General features: G+C 41.3%; 1 protein-coding gene across 26 annotated transcripts in view; it reads right to left on the reverse strand.

The window, feature by feature from the left end:
* The window catches only part of NFIA (nuclear factor I A), a 620,032-nt gene that overhangs the window by 94,132 nt on the left and 499,580 nt on the right, over positions 1-26,320 (reverse strand). The gene's annotated exons all lie outside the window — the stretch shown is intronic.

A 26,320-nucleotide genomic window follows, 5' to 3' on the forward strand; every position in this document is an offset into this window, starting at 1 on the left:
TCATTCGATGAATTATTTTTCATAGATGAAAAGAAAAGATAAAAGTAAACAAAAAAATTTAAGCATCTAACCATTGGGGATTGGTTAACAGAGTATAACCAATGCAGATAACACTATAAAGAGTAACACCATGGAATGATATTTATGTTAACTGAAAATAAGTAAGTACAACATAGGATGTTATACTACAATGCCATTAAAAAGGTATTTGCATATCCAGAGAGATATGCCTAACAGTTCTGTGTGTTGGCTTGTGGTGATTTTCATTGCCTTTTTTTCCTTTTTTGCTTACTTGTCTTTTGTATGATGATCTATGTTATTTTTATGTTAAATAGAACAGCATCTAAAGTTTATACAACATCCCCAGAGTAGGAAATGCTTTGGGAAGAAAATAATGGGAAGAGAGTCCCTTGTAGTCACTAGATTTGCAGTATTCTCAGCACCCAGGCTGACATGCACAACTGGAGGCATCCATCACTTTGGTAGGGTGCCAACTGACATGGTGAAGGTTTGGATGTCAAAGTGAAGGCATTGAGGCTGAGTCTCCACAGCACAGGACAAATCTGGGCTCTCGTAAGGACCCAGCACAAAGCTGGTCCGTACTGATGTCAAAGAACCAAATTCCATTTCACTTACACAAGTCTACCTGTGTTGTGTTCTGCCTATGACTGAAGAATTATCTGGTGATCTGGAAAAGCAGGTGATAAAAATAATGATGATATTAGTGTGTAACTAACTAACTGCAAGGTTCCATGCCTTGTGCCAAGCACTTCACAGGTGTACGTTTCTCCAGAAATATAGTTAGTCTAGCCTGTATCCAGACATGTGCTGCTTTCCGATCACAGCTTTCCTTAATGTGCTTTCACAATCTGACCTTCGAGTGAGACTGCAGACTCCATAAGCACAGGCGCCTGCTCCAGCCTCTCTGTGTGCAAGAAAAGCATCACACAATCAGGAACACACCAAGTGGTCCAAAAGGTACTGAAACGTTTTAATCTGTGTGGGTCTCAACTTTATGTGTGGTGTTACTAACAGGTGCTGGGCCGCAGAAAAACTTGGTGGGGGTTGACTCCTAAGAAATAAGTTGCAAACTGGTAAGTACCAGTGTGTGCTCTCACACTAACTTGAGGAATGGATCAGGTACTTTCCAGGATGGTATTCACATCTCTTGAACTGAAGGCAAAGCAAGTGCCTTTAATTCTATTTGTTTGCTTGTGCAGGCAGTGAACAGTCACACCAGACCAGTGCTTTAACATGGGTATGATACACAGGGGTTCTGGATGGACATTCATTGCAAGAAACCTAACTTGAGGGTTCACCACGCAATTTAATTAGGGAGAAATTTCAAATTAGTAAACAACAATAAAGGAATTAAAAGCTATCAAAATACAAACATCTTCCAAGTTATTGAAACTCCCTTTGTACAAATCAGTGTCCAGGCTGCCAACCAGTCTGCTGATTTAAATTTAGTCAAATGCCTGAATTATGTGTCATAAAACAGAAATAGAAATATAAAGTGAAAAACATCAAAACTTTGGATATGTTGGAGTTTTTTTTTCAGTTAGCAGAAATGAAATCTTTATCTCAACTAATTTTCTTCAAGAAAGAAACTGGCTGGATTCAAGAAAAAATATTTCTCTAAAAAGTTTGTATTTTCCAACCCATGCCATACTAAATACTACAGCAATATTGGCATGATTTAAATCTTCCATCCACCTGTTCAAAAGAGGAATTATAAGGAAAATGCAGCAATAACAAATCAAGAATGATGAAGCTGATAAATAAGTTTTAAAACAGCAAAATTTAAAATCTCCTTTGAAAGGGTTAAACAGGGAAGAAATAAAGTTGGCATGCAGGAACAAGCCAAACTTTGTATCATCTTCTAATTTTATCACAGTCAAGTAATATGAACCCTAAGGCTGTCATGAATCTCAAAACTACTTTGGGTTTTCAATTTTTAAAGACTCATATTGAGCACATTTCCTTATTATATGCTTTAATATTTTTTCTACATGCATAATGTATGTTTTAGCTAATTTGCTTTGTACACTTAATTGACCAGATGAAACTTCAAAATGCTAGTAAACTGCTCTATGTTAAAAGCTAGAGAACATTAATCTTGGCTTTTATTTTTGAAACTAAATTTGGTTTCTGTACAATATTTTAAAAATAAACTTGTTAAAATTTTTTGCCAATTATCTATGCACAACTGTTATACAATTGCTGTACAGATTAATGTTTGATTAGTTTTATCTTAATGAATTTGAACTTAATGTCTAGGTCTTTTATATAAGCATTAGATTTTTATAAAAAAAAGATTACAGAGAAAGTAAAGTAACCCTTTTCTGGAGCAAAACAAATATTACTTCTAAGTTGAATATTGAAAAAGAAGCTTTAATAGAATGAGAAGCTGAAGCCTAGTATAAAGTTTCATTTCAACCGGTCATTTTATCCATTTGATTAGCATAAAAAACCCAATGATGATAAACAGAATAAGAAATCAGTTTTAGTAAGCATTCTGGCTTTGTCCCTGGTTTTCTACACATCTATTCTTTCTGAATTTATCTCCACTCTGTCATTTTTTCTTAAATTACTTGAATCATTCCAAATTGTGTTCAAGAGACAAAGGCAAACATACATGGAATTCTAGCTACTCAGTAGCAATGGTTCCTGGAGGCACTTAGAAATGTGAAGTCCAACGAGAAAATTTTTGAAAATACGGGCCAAACGCACTATTCCCGAAGTTGCCTTTAGAGTCATCACTTGTATCTTTGGTCATCAGAACTCTCAGAGGGCTCCTGGGGTTCCTGGTGCCTGTGGACATAACCTGCAGAGTCCCTCCCCTTACACATGGGTAAACTCATGGATATGATGGATGCCACTCTTGTGGTTAGGCTGTGTTACACTGCGAAGGTCAAGGGACATTTGTAGATACAATTAAGGCCCCCACTCAGTTGACTCTGAATAAAGGGAAAAGATATTATCCGTCAGGGGCTTGACCCATAGGTGAGCCCTAGCAAACAGGGACACGCATGCAGAGACTCTCTTCAGGCTCTGAAGGAGTAAGCTGCCACCCAGTGGAAGGGCTTCCCAGAGGGCCACAGGGCACGGAACAGCAGAGACCTCTTGGAGCCGAGTTTGGGGCCCTTGTCCTTTAAGAACGCTGAGACTATAGTCCTAAAGCCACGGGGAACAGAACTCGGCCAACAATCACAAGACTTTGCAAGAGGACCCTGAGCTACAGAAAGAAATGCAGCCTGGATAAAATTTTGACTGTCTTGTGAGACTGCGAGCAGAAGACCCTGTGTGGCTGTGTCCCAGCTCCTGACCCACAGAAACTGCGAGACAACACATGCGTGTTGCTTCAGTTTGCTAAATTGGTGGTAATCTGTCACACAGCAATAGAAAACTAACGTGATGTTTATATATAGATTTTGAAAGTTTTTGCACCAGAACAAGCTATCTTCTCATCCTATTTTCTGTGAAATTTCTGAAGTAACCACATCGATTTATTGCCAATGCTAGAAATGTGAGTACTGAAGATGCCTACTGTACATCAATTATTCTCTAGAATTCTATGTGTTTCCATCGTTTTTACTGAAATTCACTCAAGGTTTTGAGGTTTTCCAGTAGCCTACACTCTGGAACTAGGTGGGCATTATTACCAAGGACATAAATCCTTTGAAGATTAAAAACTTCTATTTCCTTTCATGCTTTCCAGAAGCAGCAATAACAATACCAGGTCGACTGATGTTTCAAAACTCAAAAACTAATTCTGGGGGTCTCCTGTAAGAAACTGAGGATTGCTTCAGGCAACTTTTACTGTGACTTGATGTTACGAGAAGTAAAAAAGTAAAACAGGAAAAAAAATTGCATTTAACTTAAATTTCCACCCCTCTGCCAAACTGTGAGATTGACCAAACACTTTGACCAAGAACTCTACAGTGACAATTGTAAAGAAAAATCCTACAGGAATGAGAAGAAAGCACAATGCTGTCCTTTGCTTGACAGGGAATATTTCTAGGAGTCAGAGGAGTTGTAATACTTTATTTACTTTTTTTGAGATAACATTTTTAATTTACATTATAGTCAAAGGCTTAATGACTCCACTAAATAGGGTTCAACAAATATAAGCAAAAAAAACCTATAATCCAGCAGGAAATAGGCAAGGGCTATAAATAATAATCAAATGAAAAGATGTTTAACTCTGCTCACATGAAGTACATTTTAAAATACAAAACTATGATAAGTAATTTTAGTGCCTCCTTTGCTAGAGGTCTTATTCAAAAATTCATTCTCCTGTGAAAACTGTCCATGGTGAATGCTGCTCAGAACAACAGCATCTTATCTTTTCTGTTTGGAAGATGTAATTCAAATTGTCAGAGAGGACTTAACTGTTACATGTGCCTTTCTAAAAAGTGTCAAAGTAAAAAATAGAAAGGTTAGTTTCTCTCTCTTTTTTTAATATTTATTTTTATTTATTTGAAAGACAGAGTTATGGAGAGAGAGAGAGAGGCAGTCAGAGAAAGAGGTCTTCCATCCCCTGGTTCACTCTCCAAATGGCTGCAACAGCCACAGTTGCGCCGATCCAAAGCCAGGGGCCAGGAGCTTCTTCCAGGTCTCCCACGCAGGTGCAGGGGCCCAAGGACTTGGGCCATCTTCTACTGCTTTCCCAGTCCACAGCAGAGGTGGATCAGAAGAGGAGCAGCTGGGACTAGAACTGGTGACCATATGGAAGGCCGGCGCTTCAGGCTGGGTGCCACAGCACCAGCCCTGAAAAGTTAGTTTCATTAAGGTTCATTTTTAGTCATGAACTGTTTGAAACCAAGCAACCTCTGCACTTTACTTTCAAAATCCAATGACTGGGCAGTCAGAAAAGATCCCTAAATTCTCTAAGTTTGGTTGTTCATGACTTTGGATAGTTTCCTGTTGCTTGTCACCACCTAACACCTAAAAATTGGTAATAACAGTTACAAATTGTTCTGTTTTTACCAGAATAACTAAAAACTATCTCAAGCTTTGGTCTATTAAGTGGCCTCAAGAGAGCCAGGAGGCAGTTAAAGAGATCAAATCTCTGCATGTTGATATTTCCAAGAATCAGGCTAGAAATGATAAAGGCTACAAATTATGGAGTACCTGCTATGTGCCATGAACTGAAAATTTCTAAACTCCTACTGTTGTTATCTCGGATAGCTGGTTATTGCTACTGTACCTACTTACAACACAGTAATTAGACAGTAAGAGAGACTAAGCAACTTGCCCCAAATCGTACAGCTATCAAGCAGTATTTCAGATTCAGGCTTCTCTGGTTCTAGAGCTTGTATCATGGCCCAAGTCTTTGGGCCCCTGCAACCACGTTGGGGATCCAGAGGAAGCCCTTGGCTCCTGGATTCGTATCAGCTCATCTCTGGCCATTGTGGCCATTTGGGGAGTGAAGCAGCAGTTGGAAGACCTCTCTCTCTCTCTCTGGCTCTACCTCTCTGTCTTTCAAATAAATAAAATAAATGTTTTTAAAAAGTATAAAAAAACCTTGCATGTTCCATAAAACACAGCAATCTCATATAGTTTCTGTAGTACACCTATAAAAACAGTTTCCTAGTTAAATCAATAAAATTTATTGATAATGTTACAGTTTCTAATTTGGTTATCCACAGGAAAAATATCAAAGAAAGGTTATGTCAGTTGCAGAAGAATATGCAAAAAATGAAAATGACTGAGAAGTCCACTAAGACTCATTCGTCAGAGTCGGGGACTGATGCAGCAGTTAAGATGCTGCTTGGCAAAAAATGTCCTACATGAAGGATCTTTGTGAATGAGACCCCAGTGGAAAGAAGGGGCCATCAAAGAAGGATGTACTTTTCTCTGAAGGGAGGAGAGAACTTCCACTTTGCTTATGGACTTGTCCAAATACTGATGGAGTCTGTGGTCACAAAAGGCTTCCATAGCCTTGGCAGTTCATGGCCAAGAACCTCAGGTGATCACTGACGTCATAAATAAGAGTGTTAATTGTTAAATCAACAACAGAAGTCAGTGTGCACTTACTCCCCATGTAAGACCTTTGCCCTTAATGAATTGTACTAGGAGAATTAACTGCAAATCTTGTTCTCAAACAGTACTTTATATGTTGTGTATGTGTGTGGGTGCAAACTGGTGAAATCTTTACTTAGCAAAGAGTTGGTTCTTGGTATATAAAGCTAAACTAAAATGAACCATAATGAAAATTATGGATGGCAGAGGGAGTAGGAGGTGGGACGGGAGTCAGGGTGGGAGGACGGATATGGGGGAAAATACCACTACATTCCTAAAGCTGTACCTTTGAAAAATGTATTCATTAAACAAAAGTTTTTAAAAAAAACATAGAGGAAGCTGGGTGTGGTTCATTAATTTTAACAAATATACTAAAATGAGATGTTAATGGGGGAATGGGAGGACACATATATGGGAACTCATATTACTACCTCACATTTTTTGTTTTATAAATTTGCAATCAATAAAAAATATTTATGTAAAAAATAGACAAAAAAAGAAAGATGCTGCTTGGGTGCACACATCCTGTGCTGGAGTGCTTGTGGTCAAGCCTGCGCTCCACTTCAGATTCCAGTTTCCTCCTAATGTGCACTCTGGAAGCAGCAGAAGCTGGTTCAAGCAGTTGGGTCCCTGGAACTTACGTGGGAGACCTGGATGAGCTCCTGGCTCCTGACTTTGGCCTGGCTATTGCAGGCATTTCAGGGGCTGAAACAGCTGGTACAAGATCTCTCTCTGTCTCTGTCTTGTTTCTCTCTCCCTCTCTCTCTCTCTCTCTGTCTCCTCCTCCCTCCCTCCCCCGCCTTTCAAATAAAAAATAAATAAATTTTTTAAAAAGTAATAATTTGTTTTATATATCAAACTTTTTTGGACTTAGTAGGGATTTAACTTAACACAATGAATATATTATCTGTTATTCTAACATAGAACCTCCACAAAATAAACATCACATAGATTTAGAAGACAATCATGGCTGGCGCAGTGGCACAGTGGGTTAACGCCCTGGCCTGAAGCGCTGGTATCCCATATGGGCGCCGGTTCAAGACCCGGCTGCTACACTTTTCAGTTCTCTGCTATGGCCTGGGAAAGCAGTAGAAGATGGCCCAAGTCCTTGGGCCCCTGCACCTGTGTGGGAGACCTGGAAGAAGCTCCTGGCTCCTGGCTCCGGATTGGTGCGGCTCCGGCCATTGCGGCCAATTGGGGAGTGAACCAGTGGATGGAAGATCTCCCTCCCCCCCTCCCCGCCCCGGCCATTGCAGCCAATTGGGGAGTGAACCAGCAGATGGAAGATCTCTCTCCTCCCTCCCGCCCCCTGGCCATTGCAGCCAACTGGGGAGTGAACCAGTGGATGAAGACCTCTCTTTCTCTCTCTCTGCCTGTCTACTCTCTGTGTAACTCTGACTTGCAAATACATAAATCTTTTTTTTTTTAAAGAAGACAATCATGACAGCATACTAAGTTGTAAAACAGTATATATATTTGGCATTGACCATATATTTTTAACTACTCAACAAGTTGATTCTTCTACTAAAAACTTCTGAAAACCATGTTATCTCTCTATTCATAATCAGAAAGGATGAAAAATTCTGCTTTTACGGCTCACTAATACTGATATCTTCCAATTCCAGACTATATATTATAATGCAGTAATACAGGTAACACACAAACACACACATACACATGTATACACGTATTTAGAATTTAGTAAGTCTTCAAATCTAGGAAGGTCTCTGAGTTATTAAGTCAATGTCAAAATAGTTAGGCAGCTAAGTTGAGGCATTTAATTCACAGGAAAATGTGATTTTAAAGAAACTAAGAAAAGTGCTCCGGGGCCGGTGCTGTGGCATAGTGGGTAAAGCTGTCGCTTGCAGTGCCGGCATGCCATATGGATGCCAGTTCAAGTCCCTGATGCTCCACTTCTGATCCAGCTCTCTGTTTTGGCCTGGGAAAGCAGTAGAAGATGGCCCAAGACCTTGAGCCCCTGAACCTGTGTGGGAGACCTGGAAAAAGATCCCGGCTCCTGGCTTTGGATCAGCACAGCTCTGGCCATTGAGGCCATCTGAGGAATGAACCAGCGTTTGGAAGACTTACTCTCTCTCTCTCTGCCTCTGCATCTCTGTAACTCTGCCTTTCAAATAAATAAATAAATCTTCAAATAAATAAATTTTTTTAAAAAGAGTGCTCCAAGGAGAAGACTGTGATCAGCTTTCACTACTGTTTGAGAGGTTAGGTACATATAATGACGTGAGGAAAAAGTTGTGTGAGATTTGTCAATATACATATTTGCCATCATGTTAAAAAAAAATGAGCTCCAGGAGACTGAAGCACATGGAAGACAGGATATAGAGCTTTATAGAATCAAAGGGAAGCCGGCGCCACGGCTCACTAGGCTAATCCTTGGCCTTGCGACGCCGGCACACTGGGTTCTAGTCCCGGTCCGGGTGCCGGATTCTGTCCCGGTTGTCCCTCTTCCAGGCCAGCTCTCTGCTGTGGCCAGGGAGTGCAGTGGAGGATGGCCCAAGTGCTTGGGCCCTGCACCCCATGAGAGACCAGGAGGAGGCACCTGGCTCCTGGCTCCTGGCTTTGGATCAGCGCGGTGCGCCGGCCGCAGTGCACCAGCCGTGGCGGCCATTGGAGGGTGAACCAACGGCAAAAGGAAGACCCTTCTCTCTGTCTCTCTCTCACTGTCCACTCTGCCTGTCAAAAAAAAAAAAAAAAAAAAAAAAAATTAAAAAAAAAAATATAGAATCAACGGGAAGAAAAGAAGCAGGGGAAGTAGGTGTAATCCTGACTCTTACATGAAATTAACCTGTATTAGACAGAAGAAAAATTGGGTAGTGGCTCTCAGGAGTTGCAGGGAAGCAAGGAAAAGGTTTGTGACAATGGGAGAGCTGCAACCATGCTTGAATGCTATGGGAGGGGCCGGCCCAAACCCATGGACAGCAGCCAATGTGGGAAAGAAGTCCTTAAGGAGTGAGTGGAGGAGCCAGGATTTGAACCCAGGGGTTGAAAGCTCTTGCTCTTTTCAGTTTACATTTCTTCCAAGATGCCATTTCTAGGAAAAAACCCGTCATATATCTATCTTACTGATAGAAGCCTATCAGTTTTCTTGCAGATATTCCAACCCTAAATGATACTCATTGCTATTGTGATGACTGTTCTTTTTAGATCTGGGGAGCAGTTTGCCCATTTGTGACTGTGAGGCTCACGATGTCAGTGTATGCGTAGTGACACTGTTTGAACCCAGGATGGAAGCTGTGACCAGTGCTGTGGTTGATAACTCATCCACCAGCGGCAGCTTTGTGCTCAGACACCCCTCTTTCAGACATGGAGCTACTATGCTGTCCTCCAGCAGTTCCCACACAGGCAAGAACAGGACCCCGCAGAACCACTTCTGCGACCCTGTGACGAGATCATCTTTTCCTCTGAAGGCTGAGTAAAGGCTGTGGTTGGACAGATTAATCACAGTCGAGGGACCCCTCTGTTCCACTGGGTATAAACATACACTGCTTGATACCTGGAGAAAGTACTGCGCTTTTCTCAGGTTTGTGTCCTAATGGTAAAAGCCATTAGGGTTCATTCTAATGTAATTTATTATGATTAACACACTCAACAATAAAAAGGGTAAAACATTCAGACTATTTTGACTTTTAGCCTTTTTCAGTGAATAAAAATGTTTTAAAATCATTTTTATGATGGAGAGAATGAAATGAAATTTAATACAGCTTCTGAGGTTTATCCTTTTTATTCTATAGGCAGCCATTTAAAATGAGCTAAAAGGACCCCCAAAAGAATTACCACATCATAAAGAAGTTCAGGTAATTTAAAAGGTTTGGTGACACAAGTGATTTCTTCAATTTTTAAAAGATGGGAGTATGAAGTAAAAATTACATGGATTATTCAGGGGGAAGGAACGATGAGTCCTCTAATGTATTCCAAATGTTCGTTTGTGAGCGAAAATTTACAACCATGGAGAAAAAAGAATAGACACAAGGAAATGGCCACAGAACAACCTGGTTTCTGCGCCAACACTAAAGTCTGCTGACTCTTTAGAGGATTTGCTCTTCTATCAAGGTAAACAGAGACACCCCAGTGACAGGCCTGGAATTTAAAAGCTGTGTTCTGTGCTCCATATACTTATAAAAGGTCAGGGATCACCCAGCCAGTCCATTCTCTATGTGTTATCAGAAAAAATGATTTTTGACTCAAGACAGCAAACACACACATTCACAGAGGGACTGAAGATAAGGAAATTTCTGAGAAAACCAAATTATTTTGTAGGCATTAAAAATATAGTATAGAAGCTGACACTGTGGCACAGCTGGTTACGCTGTGGCTTGTGATGCTGGCATCCCACATCAGAACACTGGTTCAAGTCCCAGGCACTCTGCTTCTGAACCAGTTCCCTGCTAATGTGCCTGGGAAGGCAGTGGAAGATGCCCTATGTGCTTGGGCCCCTGCCACCCATGGGGGAGACTCAAACGGAGCTCCTGATTCCTGGCTTTGGCCTGTATCTGATCTGGATGCTGCAGCTATGTTGGAAGTAAATTAGTAGATAGAATATTCCTCAAAAAAAAAAAATTCTCAATGTGTCCCTTCCTCTCTGTCACTACACATTTCAAATAAGTAAATAAATAAACCTTCCAAAATATATAAAGTATAATGTGCTGTAATGTTTATTCATTCTGTTTAGATACCTAGTTTGAAAAGTTAAAAGACAATAGGTAGATACCTCAAAAATCTGAATAAAGACTTATCATATGGGCCAGCCATCCCACTCCTGGGAATTTACCCAAGGGAAATGAAATCAGCATATAAAATACTAATCTGTACCCCCTTATTTATTGCAGCTCAATTCACAACAGCTAAGATATGGAATCAATCCAGATGTCCATCGACTGAAGACTGGATAAAGAAATTAAGATATATATATATATACACACACACACACACACACACACTATGGAATACTACACAGCAGTAAAAGAAAAAATGAAATCCTGTCGTTTGCAACAAAATGGATGCACCTGGAAACCATTATACTTAGTGAAATAAACCAGTCCCCAAAAGACAAATACAATAAGTTTTCCTTGATCTGTGGTACCTTTAGGTAATAGAGTCCCTAAAAGGTAATCAATCTATAGGAATTAAACTGACATTTTGAGATTTGATGATTTTTACAACCCTTGTTTCAACTGTTGAGGAACAGTGTTTTTCTCTTCATACTATTTGTTGAACTCTTTACTTAGTGTAGGGTTAATCTTATTAGTATAAAGTTAACTGAAAATAGATCTTTGTAAAAGTTAAGAATGGGAATAGGAGAGAGAGGAGGAAGAAGGGTGGGAGGGAGGGTAGGGTGGGGTGGGAAGTATCACTATATTCCTCAGTCTGTATATAGGAAATACATGAAACTTGTACAACTTAAATAAATTTTTTTAAAAAGTTAAAAATTCAGTCACACATATATTTTGTTTATATCTGCCGTGTAGAACATGGTAGCTATTAGCCATATGTGGCTACTTTAATTTTAATGAATTAAAATTAACTTAAAGGTTCAAGGGCTGAGCATGGCCATAGCTCAAGTGGCTAATGGCTACAACATTGGAGAGTGCAGACACTGAGCAGCTCTACCATTGCAGAATTCTCCATGAGAAAGCATGTTTATGAAAATGGAATTGAGATAAGTTTACTTTTGTAAAAAAATTTGAAAATCCATGCATATGGAGAGTCTTGAAAAGTTCATGAAAAATGTGTATAATGAAAGAAACTATATATGGATTTCAAAAAGCATTGGCACCAAAATAAACCTATCTCTTAATTCTATTTTTTGCATGATCTTTCTGAAGTGCTGTTGTATTAGACAGCTCTGGTATGTGATACCAAATAACTTTTCACTCTTTTGATCTTGCTTTACAGTGGCAGATAAATATTAACTTTGTATTTTTCAGCATATTAATCCTTTTTTAAGCCCCAAAGCAAAATATATATACTGTTCCATCACAGAATTGTGTCATGGGAAAACAATGAAAGGCTTTTCCTCTTCATCGTCAACAAGCTGGAGGTAAATACCCTTGTACGTAGTTGTCTTGGAATATAACATCAACCTCGATAATGTGAACTTAAGTGTGTGTATTAAAATGTGCTCCCTTCTGCCAGTTAAAACAGGACTGAAATCTTGGCGTTTCAGGTCTGACTGACAACTCTGATTCTGAACGCAACGCCTCGCCTGGGATGCTCCAGGATGGGGCTCTGGAGCGCTTCAAGACCCGGTGCTCACTGAGCACAGGCGAAGCACTCATCCCTTTATTTAACGTAAAAATTTGAAACCGATTGAAACATTTTTTGGTGGAAAAAGAAATATAATTTTGGGCCCCCTCAAATTGCTTGAACTGTGGAATCAAGTAATAAACACCAGAAAAGGTTCTGTCAGCTAGAATCGAGGCTTAGTGCAGTCAGCATTTTCGTGCTAAACCTTATTATGGCAAAGCATTTGATTTTTCATCCCTGTACTCTGTTCATTCCCACAAATAAACTACTTTGACCTCCACCTGTTACTTAGCGAAATTTGCCTGCCATCCTTCAATAACCCTATTCTTTGCTTTCAAAGGCCTTTGTGTCTCTGAGAAAGTGGGAGGACGGAGTTGTGCAATGAATGGAGCTGGTATCACTTTATAACTATTCAGTAGTTCATAGTTCAAACTAGAAGCTACAGAGCAAAATAAAATGATTTTATGAAAAGGCAGTGCCTGTAGGTGCTGGAAGGGGGCAACACGTCTCATCAATTTTACATGACATTTTTCACAGACAGAGGTTCTCTCTGGAGTTCTCATCTAATGCAATAAAGCTCTAGTCAGTCGCTTATAAGTAAACCTCTTTTTTAAAAAATTGGAGGTAGGGCAGGGGAAGGGGTTGGGCGAGGCAGGTGTTTAGAGGAGTCACTAAGATGGCTGCATCCCACACCAGAGTGCCTTGGTTCAGTTCCTTGTTGCGCTTCTGATTGCAGCTTCCTGCTGGGGTGCACCCTGCGAGGCAGTGGGCATGGCTCAGGTACTTGGGTTTCTATGAAGTTCCCGCTCTCTGGGCTCCAGCCTGGTCCATCTGTTGCAGGTACTTGGGGAGTAAATCAGTGCATAGGAGCTCTCTCTGCCTAAATAAATATTCTAAAAATAATAAATACAAGAATTGTGTCTTTGTTTTAGATTGATGAATCAAAGGGTCATTTCAAAGCTTAAAACTTCTTGAAGTACGTTCACTACATTGCTATTCTGCAAAACATAATGAACAGCTAACCTCAAATACAGCTTCATGGATACATAAGGGCTGCATCATTACTAGGCACCACTAAAACCAACAAAAAGTCAAAAGGAAAACAATCGTACATATTTAAATCTCACAACTACGTGTGCTGTTTTCTGAAGTACGACAGCCAACAAAATAATTTGCTGTGCTTTTTAACAATAACACACCAGAAAAAGGTATTCTGTGTAAAGTCACATTTCTAAAGATTAGTGTTTCGTTCAACAGAAGAGACAGTGTCTGTCTAATTACAGTAAATACTTATCCGAGAAGGATCAGCAGGATGTTTCTGTTCACTGTCATTCTTTGTGACAACGTAATGATAGATCCGTTCACTTATGAGTGCAATTATTAAAAACTGTGCTGTTTTCCTAGCTGTCTTCATATCTTGGAAATATTTTATTAAAAATTACTTATCTGACACAAAGGGTAAATGCTTGGCAGAGTGTTGCATATCAATTCAGTAAATGGGGTAGTTCCATGCAGGCGTGAGGTCTTGGCTGTGCCTTATTTAGGTTCACAGAGACTTGAGCACCAAAAAGTTTCCATATTGGAGTGAGTGATTCACCCTTTTTCCTCCTGGTCTTGTTTGGCCAAAGTCTAAAGTTTGGTTTTCACTTAAACTAAAAACTGCGCATGGCCGACATTTTCTCTGGAGTCATGATTTAACACTTCTTTTTCACATTCACACCTTTTTTTGGAACTCAACACAAGGATCCAATTTTACTCTGACAACTCCCCACAGGCCAATCAGAACGAGTTGCTAGCTATCTACTATCTTCTGAGCCTTTTTTTTTCTTTTCCACTCATGCAATGAACTTTACCCAGCACCTGTGAGAAAAAGGTCTCTATGCAAGACCAAAACAAGAAAGCAAACCAGCTGGGCACTATGTCTAGGCTGGCTGTCCCCAAATCAAACAACTCTTTCAACTCTTTCCCTGTATTTTGAAGGAGACAAACCTAGTGCCCAGGCTGCTGCTTCCTTTCAACTTCTACCAATGCTGTCCTCCAAGGTGAAAGACAGCCTAATATGGGTACTGGATGTCAGCTCCTCACTGGGCCCCTCTCATGGGAAGAGTTTATCTGTGTCTCTGGCAGTTGTCAACTTAAGACTACTAACAAGTAGGCCAAGTGACAGATAATGATGTTTGTAATAAATCATATCATTGCAAAAGTCTCCAAATGTGTGGTTAGGACAAAAATGTTTGTGACTCCCCATATAATACTATGTGTTAAAAATATTTTTTTTTAACTAAACACACGTTAAGGTTTAGACGCTGATGAACAAACTCATAAAAAACATCAAACATATCAAAAGGAGAGAAATTACTAGTTAAGTCTTTTGAGGATAAGATTTCTGAAGGAAAAAAAAAAAAGTCATCCACTGGAAGAAAGAACTCTTAAAATTAGAAGCAGGTGTCACCACCACGAAGCGATAAATATCAAAGAATAACTGGCCCTGAAAAGCATTCTTAAAAATCCCATGCTACTTTTAATCCTTACACGTGTATTCTGACATTAGAACATGGGGTGCTGCTTGTGTGAGTCCCTGAAGAGTGTCACAGCGTGGGAGGAGCTGCACAGCCATTTTGGTCAGCCTTTTCCTCGGCTGGCTTCAGGAAATGGCCGCAAGACAGATGGCAAATTCTGACTGGTATTAAGTCCCGAGGCATCATGATATCCCAGAATTCATTAATCTTGGAAGCTAATCACGGTTAAGTGGTTTTTGGGTTGGGCTGGCTAACACAGCAGTATAATCTGGCACTGCAGAGGACACTTCAGATTAGAAATGGATATTGGGTTGCCATTCCTTGAATTTCTCATGACTTGTGTGTGTTTCCAGCTATGCAAATGAAAACTGTAAACTATGTCTCAGTACCCAGTAGACTCTCTAGTGGAAGATCTCTAGACACTGGAATGCTTCTTCAGTATGAAGAACAATAAGATGCTTAGACCACACTGAAACAGACGAGAGGGAGCATTATCTGGATAAAACATTCACAGCTGTCTGTAAAGCCAGTTTCCAGAGTGGGTGAAGGGGCTGGCCCGAAAGCAGAGTCCCTCACTCCAAACAGAGCAGAAAAATCAAGAACCAAAGTACCCTCTATTTTAAATCCAAAGGTGTCATGGGCACTGTGAGTCGTTAAAGGCAACCAAAACACTGTATTTAGTGGGTTCAGTTATTCTGCTTCAGTTTGATTTTTCATTAAGACATAGTATGGAATAAAGTGACTTTTTTATTCCAAAAGTTTTCTCACATTTGGGAGACAGGCTCTCTGACCGGGTACTGGCAAGAACTCTTTCCACTGCAGTACTCGGTGTGCTGTTTAGGAATCCATCAGGCACAAGCCTCTGGTTCATTCTGTGGATGGGAACATTTCTCATAATCTTCCATGATGTCACTCCCCCATCGTCTTGAAGTGGGTGCGATGTCTGTGATTACCTGATGAGTTTATGAAGTACCTGAATGGTTGGATGGATGGAGCTGATTTATCACTATCGGCAGGATTGTCATCCTCTGTCCAGCAGGAAGGCAGCTGGGAGTGCAGCCCCATCAGAAACCGCAACTGCACAGGCAGAGAGGTGACTGACTCCTGCGACCTGTGTGGGCCCAAGGACTGCTTTCTTCTTTTCTCCTCCATTCCCCATGTGAAAACCCCTTAATCACAGTATTAACAAGCTGTTTTGGCCATCACAGATGGAACTTTATTTCCATATAAACTGGTAGTTTTATACTCAGTTATTTAACATTTAAACAGTGTTATTAGTATGCAGGAAAAAAATTAAAAACATGTAATAGAGGGAAATAATTCTGGAAATATTATTATTAGAAACCAGAAACACTTTTTAAAATTAAATATATGCACATAATATACATATATACATATGTATGCACATCACATATATATGAAGGTACTTCAAAAATGTCATAGAAAATAGAATTAAAAGATAGGTTCATTTTGGTGCAAAAATGTTTCAAAATCCATGCAAGATGGTAGTTCATGGGAAATGCATATTATAAAAAAATCTGTGTGTGGAATTCAAAAAAAATTTGCCCTACATTGAGCTTATCTTTTAATTCCATTTTCCATGAACTTTCTGCAGTACCCTTATATAAATGGATGTGTGATGTGTATGCATACATGTAGCTTAGAATAATGTGTGGCCAATATTCAGTGCTATTACTATTGTTTATAAAACAGTTATGTTTAAAGTTTTAGCAGCATTCCAGTGACAGAATACAACCAAATATGTCTTAATTGCTAATCAAACCGTGGCATTACTTGAGCTTACGATCTATCTACATTTGTATTCATAGAATAGTATAAAATAACACAGGTATTTAAGTACTTTTCCTTATATCAGAGGCTAACACTACCTTCTGTTTGAGATTTCCAAATATTTAATAATATTTATTAGATACAGGAAAACACGAGAGCAAATTCTTAGTATGTCTTTTCTTCCTTCTTTCATTTTAATTCTACCCAATTCTGAAATTCACAAGTCAGAAAACTGTTTTCTGGGTGCACTGTATTCGGGTCCTTACCACCTATACCCACCTACACAAGAGACCTAGGCTGAGTTCTAGACTCCCAGCTTCAGATTGGGCCAGGCATGGCTGTTGCAGGTTATTTGGGACATGAACCGGGTAATGAAAGCTCTTTCTCTGTCTCCATCCCCTTCCTGTATTCCCCGCACCACCTTCCCCAATCCTTTTCAAATAAATTTCTTTTTTTTTTTCTTTTTTTTTTTTTGACAGGCAGAGTGGACAGTGAGAGAGTGAGACAGAGAGAAAGGTCTTCCTTTGCCATTGGTTCACCCTCCAATGGCCGCCGCGGTCGGCACGCTGCGCTGATCCGATGGCAGGAGCCAGGTATTTATCCTGGTCTCCCATGGGGTGCAGGGCCCAAGCACTTGGGCCATCCTCCACTGCACTCCCTGGCCACAGCAGAGAGCTGGCCTGGAAGAGGGGCAACCGGGACAGAATCCGGCGCCCTGACCGGGACTAGAACCCAGTGTGCTGGTGCCGCAAGGTGGAGGATTAGCCTATTGAGCCACGGCGCCGGCCTCAAATAAATTTCTAAAGAATAGATGGAAATTTTTTAAAAAGACAGTCAGGTGGCCAGGGTTGAAGCACAGCAGGTGAAGGTGCTGCCTGCACCCCCAGCATCCAATATGGGTGCCTGCTTCCTGCTGTGGCCTGGGAAAAGCAGAGCAGTGGGAGATGGTCCAAGTGTTTCAGCCCCACATGGAAGACCAGGATGAAAGCTCCTGGCTCCTGCCTTCAACCTGGTTCAGCCCTGGTTGTAGCAGCCATCTGGGGAATGAATCACTGGATGGTGGATCTCTTTCTCTATCTCTCCCTCCTTCTCTGCAGCTCTGACTTTTCAATAAATAAATAAATAAATAAATAATAAATAAATGTTTTTTTAAAAATAGTCTGGATAAGGAAGGTAAAGGCATTTTTGAAGCGTGGGTAGGGTGCTCATCCTGTAATACAATTTTCCTGTTAGAACATCTTATGTGGGTGAAATTTCTATGTTAAAGAAGGGTCATTTAAAAACAGGTCCCTTGTTGCTGTACCAACACTCCCTGGGGTACCAGTCTCTAATGAGCAGGTGCCAATACTAAAGAGATAATGGAAGACGATGCTGTCACAGAATGATGCTTTCCCACTGCTCCATAAATGCAGAAGAAAAGCTGAGACATTGATCCTATGGCAATGTTCTGTAACAGTGACTGTTCCCATTACAGCAGGAGACAGTGGGAGATTTAATCATTTTCCCTAATATATGCTAGTGCAGCAGAGTGTCCATGATCAATGCACTATTGTTATCAGTCGGCTGCCTTTTTATTGGCACTCATAATGGGCCTCCTCTGTGTCTCAGTCAGAAGTAGAAGGTGGTGAACTTCCTCCACTCTTACAACTGGTAAATGACCGCTGGCAGTCAAATTAGGACTGGCAGAATGAGGAATTCCAGTGAACCTAAAATTACAACGAATTAATAGAAGTCCGCAAAATCCAACTGTGTTCCTAGCCGTTGTGACACTGATCCTTAGTGCTAACTGCCCTGGGTCGCTGGCTGATCAGATATTTACCAAAGTAGCCTTTGATAGATGCCTTTACACTGTTTTTAAAACGTGTTTCTTTACTCAATGATTGTGATAGACACTGAGGGTGTGCTATCAGAGTACTTATTTTTGACTTTCAAAAATGAAACAACTCAGTCACTGCTTTGGGAAGAAGTTTATCTTCCAAAGCATTTAAGAAAATAACTACAATCAAATTTACTACTCATCAAATTTGGACTTTTAGACTTTCCCCGAATTATATGGAATTTCCACCATCCTGGATGATGTAATTGTGTCTGTTAACAGTTTCATGATCCCAATATACTTGAAGGCATGTTAGAATTCTAAGTATTTTTCTACAGGAGAAAATTTAAGTACCCTCTTACATCTATGTTCAGTCATTGAAAGACGCAGAGCTACCTCACCACTAAGGGAGAAATGGGTGAAGGAAACTGAAATTTACATACATCAGCACTGAGAGGCAGAGAGACATGAAGACACCAGTCTAGATGCAGTTTAGCTGCCACCCTTGAAGGAAGCTGTCTGAATTCCACAGTCACACCGCACAGTTTTCTTCACCTCTACAACACTCGACACTGTCTGCTGGGTAAGGTCTGGCTCCCTCAGTTCCCTAACGAGGGCGTTCACATGATTAGAGAACAGCAACTTTCAGAAGGGACTCCAGCCATCACTACTTCGTGTGACAGTCATAACTCTGTGACGGACGAGGCAGAAAGAACCATTCCCACGTTGCAGACTGTGACTGACACTTGAGGACATTCAGAGTTTGTCCTTGGAGACAGGGACTCGAGGGAGCCACCTTGATACCTACTCTGGTACCCTCCACACAGCTGGCACACAATGTTGATTCGACCACTTGGCCTGTCTTGAATCACAGCGACTAGGTGACTGGCCATCCGTGTACATGCTGAGGCACTTCAGCTGGAAAACCGTGTGGGAGACAGAAATGCAAGAATTTCCTTTCTTGTGAGGTAGCAGGAGTTGCCCAGAGTACAACCTTTTCTTATTTGTTTGAAAATAGGTTACATTTCTATGTAGCATAGTCCTAGAGACATTCCAACTTCACATATAGAAGAAAGCTGGGGAGTACAACATTTAAACCTCAGGTAGGGGCCAGAGCTTTGGCATAGAAGGCTAAGCCTCCACCTGCAGTGCTGGCATCTGATATAAGTGCCGGTTCGAGTCCCGGCTGCTCTACTTCTGATCCAGCTTCCTGCTAATGTACCTGGGAAAGCAGTGGAAAGATGGCCCAAGTGCATGAGCCCCTGCATCCACGTGGGAGACCTAGAAAAAGCTCCTGACTTCTGGCTTTGGACGGGCCCAGCCCTGGCCATTGCGGCCATTTGTGGTATGAGCCAGCAGTTGGAAGATTCTTTCCCTCTCTCTCCTTTTCTCCTTGTATCTCTGCCTTTCAAACAAATAAATAGTCTTTAAAAAAAAAAAAAAAAAAGCTCAGATGGCCTCCAATTCTGGACATGTATCAGTCTCTGTCAGTGCTTCTCAAACCCTGACATGTGTAGGCATCACACCCTGTCAATACAGGTGGGGCCTGACAATCTGGATGAAGGTATTTCCCTCAAAAAGTTCACAGAAAAACACAGTTTAACAGTATTCTGGTGCCAAAAATTAAAGTCCCTGCAAATGAATGGTCTTCAAGGTCATGGGAAACACGTATCTTGAACATCTTTGCATGGACTTCAAAATGTTTTTGCCCCAGAATAAACTTATCTTTTAATTCTGTTTTCCCACACACCTGATGAAGCACTTTCATGTTTCTGATAAGCTCCCAGCGATGCCATGCTGCAGGCTCTCAGACCACTTGGAGAAAAGTTAGATATGAAAATCTGTACATTTTTAGACAGGTAAACCAGGGAATGTATTTAAACTACATAAAATGCTCTACAAAGGATTCACTATCAGGATTCTTGACATAGAGGTAACAAAAAGAACTACCTTAAAAACAGTAAAGAATTGTCTTTTTAAAAACACGGATTTAGGGTGGGGGCACTTGGCCTAGTATTAAGGAATCTACATCCCATATTGAAGCACCTGGGTCTGACACATGCCATGGGCTCCTGAGTCCAGCTTCCTGCTAACATGGACCTTGGGAGGCAGCAGTGATGGCTCGAGTGGTTGGGTTCAGCCACACATGTGGAAGACCTGCAGTGGGTTCCCAGTTCCCAACTTCAGGCAACCTAGTCCTAAGCCATCATGGTCATGTGGGGAATAATGCAGTGGAAGGGAGCTCTCTATGTGTTTGTATCTCTCTACTTTTCTTTCTCTATGTTTCTAAAATATATTTTAAAAAATTAAAAAGGTTTGGTCCATTGAAAGCAACATGCTTTAAGGCAAGAGATACTTGAAACAAAATTTTATATATTATTACTTGTTAGTGGCTCTTTGGCTGAGATTTAGTAATCATTTTGCTTATGATTTGCTAGTAATTGGATTTGACTGAAAGTCTGCAGATTGAAAAGATCTTATACATCAATTCTGAGATTAGAATTGGTAGCAAATTCATTTTTTAAAAAAAGTTATTTATTTTTTTGAGAAACAGAGTTACAGAGAGGCGGGAGGAGGGGATGGTCTTCCATCTGCTGATTCACTCCCCAGATGGCTGCAACAGCCAGAGCTGCACTGATCTGAAGCATGGAGCCAGGAGCTTCTTCAAGGTCTCCCATGTGGGTGCAGGGGCCCAAGGACTTGGGCCAACTTGTACTGCTTTCCCAGGCCATAACAGACTTGAACCGGTGGCCACGTGGGATGCCAGCACTGCAGGTGGCAGCTTTACCCTTTATGCCACAGTGCCAGCCCCAGCAAATTCACTTTAAACTTCATTGAGAACACCCAAAATTCTTTGCTTTATGGCTGCATTCAACCAGCTAATATTTATTTATTTGTTTATTTATTTATTTATTTTTAAAGATTCATTTGAAAGAGCCAGAGAGAAAGGTAGACAGAGAGAGAGAGAGGTCTTCCATCCATTGGGTCACTACCCAAATGGCCACGATGGCTGGAGTTGAGCTGATTCGAAGCCAGAAGGCAGGAGCTTCTTCTGAGTCTCCCACATGGGTGCAGGGGCCCAAAGACTTGGGACATTTTCAGCTTCCTTCCCAGATGCATTAGCTGGGAGCTGGATCAGAAGTGGAGCAGCCAGGACTCCAACTAGTGCCCATATGGGGTGCTGGCACCACAGACCAGGACTTTAACCTGCTGTACCACAGCACCGGCCCCAGTTAATATTAATTTAGTATCTATTATATGCTAGACACTGCTGTGGATGCTAGCCATACAGCACTGGAAAAGATAGACTCGGCCCCACTCTTCATGGAGAGTATATTCCAGAGAAAGAAAATAGTCACGATAGAAAGAGGGATGAAGTGAGGAAAGCAGTAACATGAATTACTGGATGACAGAGGGCAAATCAGCAGCGATTTTAGGCCATAGAGGGCCTTGATGAGATACTACGTGAACAAAGACATGAATGCGGGGGATTATTTGATTTTATGGATGAAAATAGCTCACTCTGTTAACAGTTAATACTCTGTTTACTTATTATGTAACATGTGCACTTAATAACTCATGTTCTTTCCCTGGCCTAGGTTGTATGATAAGGGTTTAGAATAAGAAAAATGGAAGACTTTTCTGGTCTTCCTGATAGGTTATTTACTGTTTTACATTATTATATTTTTAATTTAAATACAAGTCTCAGGCATGAGGCCTTAAGTTGCAAATATGAATGTTTATGACAAAAGAGGTTATTGGATATGGAAGACAAAACTCACACTCTGAAGTCAGGTTTTATTTGAAATATGGGTCTCAAACCCACAGATCTACTACCATGTGGACTTGACCAAGTCACTTAGCCTTGTATGATTCTCAACTTTCCTTTTTATAGAGGCAGGATCATTGTATCTTGCATAGTTTAAAGAAGATTTTATTTTAAAAAAATGGTACACAGTAGGTGCTCAATTATAACTAGAATCTACCACAAATGTGAAATCAGCAGGCGTAGCACTGACCTCATCCAGGCACCTATCTGTTGGTTCCCTTCCTGTTTATTTCTATCAACAGATTTTTGGCAAGTTCGCATTTGCACAAACAAGAACTGATGGTATGTGCATGTTTGCTTGCTAGGATTTCATAGGACTCATTTCATCAGTGCATGATTAGCTTCAAAGCTTCAAATCTAACCCAGTTTTGAGATAACTGGGAAACGAAACTAAGTAAAGGGAACAAATGCAGCATTGTGAGAGAAGCAAAAGTCAGCCTGAGGTTGTCTGATGTTTTCAAACTAACATCATCTTTAATCTCCTCTGCCCTTCTTCCCAGATAATAAGAGCTGTGCACTAAAAGTGCTGAGATAAACTAATGGGGAACAGGATACTACAAAAGCCATTTGAAAGAGCCCATGTAATTTACTGCATGTCTGGTTTGTTTTACTTTCCAAAGTCTTCCTGTTGCTCAAGAAAATTTGTCTCTTCTGGCAACCTTCGGCGGGTGTTTGGCGGGGGTGTCCTGAAAAGCATTTGGGGGCAGGTAAACAGATGCAAAGCTCTCTGAGCGCAGACTGAGCACAGGCCTTGCTTCCTGTGTCACATCCGAGGCACAAAGTATCCTTAGTACTTAGTTGAGAGAATTATCCCAACCGTAGGCAACCAAGAGGCTGCCAGTGCGTTCAGATATACATAATTCCCAACATATTTCTGAAGGTAATTTACATGAGTGAACCACTAAAAGCCTCCTACTCAATTAACTGTACCCCTAGGGAAAAGCCATGCAGGCCCAGATAAGTGTGGGAACAACATAAAGGTGTTCTCTGTGCCAAAAGGGGGATTGGGCTTGATGGAAAATCCCCAAAAAGGACCATCTGGCGGCATAAATTATCCATTTAAAATGGCTGGTGTGAGTTAATGACACCAAAGTCACCATGAACATGTGCAACATCCTCCAGTGGAGTTTTAATGTCCCCTCAGGCCCTGTTTCAATTAGGACTTTCTATGTTGAAGATGGCCAAATACAAATGTATCCACTGTCTGTCCTTCTCCAGCCCCGACGGCATATACCATGAAACTGCATTTTTCTTTAATGAAATCCAAGTAGACAACGGACGAATATTGCTGTAGGGGATATCTATTAGAAGAGTTTGTGTGTGTGTGTGTGTGTGTGTATGAGGGTATGTTTGTGGAAAATGGAATGATCTCTGCTTATTTTGGTGTAAAAAATTTTTAAAATTCATGCACCTAAAGGTTTTCAAAAGATTCATGGAAATGTATATTATGAAAAAAGTTCCAATTCTTTGCACTAAAACAAACCTTTTACAAAAAAGTTTATTTAACAGGTGAACATGGGAGAGACAGACAGACAGACAGGAAGAACTCCTATCCGCTGGTTCACTCCTAAGATGCCTGCATGAAGCCAGAGCCCAGAGCCAGGATGTCAGTCCAGGTCTCCAACATGGGTGGCAGGAATGTGAGGCCTTGCTACTTGAGCCATTGCTGTTTTAGTGGTTTTGTCTTATCAGGAAGCTAGAACTAAGAACGGGAGCCAGGAAGTGAATTCAGACACTGCAATATGGGATGCAGGTATTCCAAGTAGTTTCTGAAGTGTTGGGCCCAATACCTGCTCTTGAACTTCTCTGTCAATTCCATTTTCCATGAACTTTTTGAAGCAGCCGTGTGTGTGTGTGTGTGTGTGTGTGGAGTGTATATACATATGTCTTCCTAAAAGATTCAGCCATTAAACCCTAGTTATTTAATGACCATAAAGGATACAGGTATTCAGATGTTAAAATTTATGATCATTTGAATCACAGCCTGCAGAGAGGAATTACAATGAATAACAGAGTCACTAGGTCAAAGTACTCTATATTCAGCCAACCCCCACTGCCTCCAAACACAGCCAAAAGAAGGCAATGGAAGGACCCAGACACAGTCTCATGGTGCAGGACTTTCTTACTTTCTTTCCTTTTTAAAGATTTATTTATTTATTTGAGAGGCAAAGTTACAGAGAGAGAGGGAGAGGCAGGGAGAGAGCTTCCATCTGCTGGTTCATGCCACAACGGCCAGGGCTGGGCCAGGCTGAAGCCAGGAGCCAAGAGCGTGATCTGGATTTCCCACAGGGTGGGTACAAGTGCCCAACCTCTTGAGCCATCTTCTGCTGCTGTTCCAGGTTGGTAGCAGTGATCTGGACTGGAAGTGGAGCAGCCAGGATTCACACTGGTGCCCATATGGGATGTGGGCGTTGCAAGTTGCAGCTTAACCTGCTGCACCATAGCATCAGCCTGGAGGGGTTTCTTTACATTCAAATAATAAGGCAGCTTCAATATGTATAAAAATGCATCAGTGTAATACTCAAGCATAAATGTACCACACTTATATATTTTATTCTGATTTTCACTGAAGCAGGTAAATTGGCTAGGGCTCTAATTAGCCTTTTTAAAAGGGTTCAAAGAAGTTTTATATCTTTTAATTTTTTAATAGCACATAAACTGTTCATTGGCACTCTACTGAGGTCATGCTGATGATGCCATTAATGGCAATGAGCAGTCAGCATTTTTATTCTCTTGTAGGCCTGGGGTGATCTGTAAGCCACTCCAGGCAAACTGATGTGGATCCAAGTGCAGAGTGAAGCTGAGGTGTGACCTTCACAGACGACCCATCATACAGGGAGCAGGGAGCGCTAGGCTGGTGATAACTAGAGAGAGAAGGCCCTGAAGGCTACAATCACCATTCCCGGGCTTCCTGCAGCCCTGCATGGCAGTCGCTTATGTGTTGCACCACATATATTTTGATATGTTCATAGTAACCTACATATTGATTGTTTTCTTGCATTCATCCCTTTTTTCACTGTTTTTGGGGGATTTCTATTTTATGGCAGGGACAAAGGTACTGGGAATAGAAGGTGAATGAAAACCTGGGGGGCCTCACAGATTACAACAAACGATACCACGAGCCCCATCAGGAGCACACGCACACTGGGGGCAGCTTATGTGGCTGTTTCCCTCTGTGCTTGTGGGTTCCTGGAAAGCAGGGGTGTTGGCCTCCCTGCCCAGCCTTGGGTTCCCAGAGGCTGGCACAGGGCCTCCTCCAGAAAGCCACCATGGAAGACAGTTGAAGGAGTGAGGGACTGAATGTGTGAGCTGAGAGACAGGATTTAGGGAGAAGCAAGGCCAAGAGCAATGTTTGCATTTGAGTAAGGGCAGCAAGATAAAAGACCCAGCCAGTAGGACCTGAGGTTTTCTGTTTTGGTTTTGCTTTGCTTTGTTCTTAATTACGGTACAGTAAAGCTAAGGTCTGCTGGGAGGAAGTAGATGCTCCCCTAAATGCTAACGTGCCACACCGATCCCTGCAGCTTCCAGTACAGTCGGGACACAGAGCAGCCTCGGCACCCCTGCTTCTTCCCTGTGCTCCCGGCTCAGAGGCACACTCTCTGAGGGCTGCCTTTTGAGAACATGTCAGCAAGGAGAGAACAGAGCTAAGACTGGAAGGGTGGGAGAGGGGTTGGTTTAGAGATTGTCCTGGTGCATGTCTGTCTAGTACAGAATTAGTCTGAGAAAGGTGAGGAAGGCTGGTCAGAGAACACTTGTTTTTCATACTTGCTCAGTGGTGGGTACAATTCTTGCATGGTTATGTGTGCTGCCTTATTTAATGCTTGGGAACACAGAGAGAGGTATTCATGCTGTCAGATTATAAGATTGGAGACACAGGCCCAGAAAGGTCAGGGAGCTTGCCCACAGATACGGAGTAGAGCAGGAGCTAAAGTCAGGATTACACTGACCACCTGATTCCAGAGCTCACAGTCCACCCTCTCCACCCATTTCACCCGTCCTAGGAGGGAATCATTCTTCACATGGAGTAAGGACACCGGTAAGAATTTCAAGAAATGCCTGCTATCAGAATTATTT

Source organism: Oryctolagus cuniculus, chromosome 7 (genome assembly GCF_051225735.1).
Source record: "Oryctolagus cuniculus isolate XC-2025 breed Fujian yellow rabbit chromosome 7, ASM5122573v1, whole genome shotgun sequence".
NCBI lineage: Eukaryota > Metazoa > Chordata > Mammalia > Lagomorpha > Leporidae > Oryctolagus > Oryctolagus cuniculus.